Here is a 2,837-nt window from a genome sequence, read left to right on the forward strand (position 1 = left end):
ATCTTTAAGTTTCCTTTATAGCCATAAAATTCATCACAAAGCACTTTATAGGATTTGCAACAACCAAAGCATGAACAGTAATTTGGCTTTAAAGTAGAATTTGAAACTGAAGACAAATTTATACTTGGATGTTCCATGACTACTTCTACTATTCGATTGTTCAATGTTCACCCCTGTGTTTGTGACCATTATTGTGTCAGTGTCCTATCAGTCCTTGTTTCCAACCATATTCACCTTGTATTCTAGACTGGTTGTTAACAGTAAATCAACTCTCCTGCTGTCATACCAATTATTCCTAGCCGGGAAGATCCATCTTATGCTGTTTTATGAGGGATATTTGGATAATCTCTTTTAATGAACTTTTTGGATCTTAATTTAATCACTTTTTAAACTTCAGGTTCTTTTAGTAAAAGAAGCAGAAATTAATTCTGACTGGATTTAGAGGCCAGGAGAAAGACAATTATTGGAAAAACTCTCGAGTATCTCTTGGAATCAAAGGAAGAGATAATTAAGCAAGGGAAAGTTTCAAGAATCTCTGCATCAAACTTATTGGCCTTTCCCCAGAGCTCTACCATTTATAAAACTCAGCACAAATTACCCTTAGGCTCCTGGTTCCCCTTTCCAATTTTTTAATTCCTAGGATACAGACTCTTTAATTGGTCCAGTGTGGATCAAATATATACTTTAAGTTCAACTGGTCATGTGGACAAGCCATATATTACAGAAAAACTTACTGTGGACCTACCTCTCACTATTAATGCAAGTTTCCAGAAAGCAGTAATTGGGAGTCAGTAGGCAACCCCAAAATTAGTCTCTTATGACTTTGCCATGATATATGTCAGATGAGGAGAGCGTATTTGCCTGATTATTAATAGCTTGAAGTGTTTCACCTTAGAGTCAGCATGGGATGGAATTCATTTTGAAAATATTTCCAAATATTTCTTCTACCTTCAAATCCTGATTTGAACTCATTAATGTACTAATATTGGGCTGCAGATTGGAGTCTTCTCTCCCTTGGTCTCATAACATACTTGGTCCTTTTAAAGTCTAGAAACATCTGTTGATTAAAAGATTACAAAAGAAATCAGAAAGGGAGACAAACCACAAACCATACGAGACTCTGAACTCCAAGAAACAAACTTAGGGTTACAGAAAAGAGGGGGGTAGGGGTATGGGGTACCAGGTGATGAGTATTAAGGAGGGCATGTGTTGGGATGAGCACTGGATGTTATACACAACTAATGAATCGAACACTACAACAAAAACTTATGATGAACTATACTCTGGCTAACTGAACATTTTTAAAAATGCTAAAAAAAATTACAGCAAACTTTTTACATTCTAGCCTAAAAATTGAAGATAATATGCAGGGAATCAAAAAGTTGATTTATAATATTTGCACTTTGTTGAGAGTTTTTATCATGAACAGATGTTGAATTTTTTCAAATGTTTTTTCTGCATCTATTGAAATGATCATATGGTTTTTATCCATTGTTTTTGCTGATGTAGTGTATTATCTTGATTGATATGCAAATATTGAACCATCCTTTAATCCCCAAAATAAATTCCACTTGATCGTGGTGAATATTTCTTTTCATCTGTCATCGAATGTGGTTTGCTAATATGTTATTGAGGATTTTTACATCTATGTTCATTAGAGATGCTGGCCTGTAGGGTTTTTTGTGGTTGATGTCTTTGGTTTTGGTATCAGAATAATGTTGGTCTCATAGAATGCCTTTGGAAGCTTCCTTTTTCTTCTACTTTTTGGAATAGTTTGTTGGGAATTGATATTAACTCTCTTTTAAATGTTTGGTAGAATTCATTTGTGAATCCATCTAGTCTTAGACATTTGTTTTTTGGGAGCTTTTTGACTACTGATTCAGTTTGATCACTAGTAATTGGTCTGTTCAGATTTTCTATGTCTTCATGATTGTTTTTGGAAGATTGTATGTTTCTAAGAATTTAACCATTTCTTCTAGGTTGTCCAGTTTATTGGCATATAATTTTTCATAGTATTGTCTTATCCTTTTTATTTCTGTGGTGTCAATTGTTCTTTCTCACTAGTGACTTATTTAGGTTTGCTTTTTTACTTGCCAAGTCTCGCTAAGGTTTTATCAATTTTATTTATCCCTTCAAAAACCCAGCTATAATTTTTTCTGTTTTGTTTTGCTTTTTTGTATTTTAGTTTCTGTGTCATTCTGTGTCTTCTTTTTCTTGTTTCTTTAGGTGTAAGATTAGATTATTTATTTGAGCTTTTCCTTATTTCTTGAGATAGGCCTGTATCACTATGTATTTCTCTCTTAGAACTGCATGAGATTTAGTCTGGGGTTCTTTTAAATATGAATTTCTAATTGTTCCTAAATACTTATTGAAAACACTATCATATATCATATACTTACTGATTTGCCTTTGCAATTTTGTCAAAAATCAATTGGCTATATATTTATATTTATGTGGCTCAATTACTGAATTCCTCTGTTCATGAGCCATTTGATTATTCCTTTGCAAATTACATGCCATCTTGAACACTTTAGCTTTGTAGTAAGTCTTTTTTTTATTTTTTTAAATTTATTTATTTGACAGAGAAAGATCACAAGTTGGCAGAGAGGCAAGCAGAGAGAGACAGAGGAGGAAGCAGGCTCCCGGCTGAGCAGAGACCCCCAATGTGGGACTCGATTCCAGGATCCTGAGATCATGACCTGAGCCGAAGTCAGTTGCTTAACCCACTGAGCCACCAAGGTGCCCCGCTTTGTAGTAAGTCTTAAGTAAGTCTCCAAATTTATTTTGTTTTCATAATTTTTGGCTCTTCTAATTACTTTTCTTTTCTTTTTTTTTTA

Source organism: Lutra lutra, chromosome 4 (genome assembly GCF_902655055.1).
Source record: "Lutra lutra chromosome 4, mLutLut1.2, whole genome shotgun sequence".
Lineage (NCBI taxonomy): Eukaryota > Metazoa > Chordata > Mammalia > Carnivora > Mustelidae > Lutra > Lutra lutra.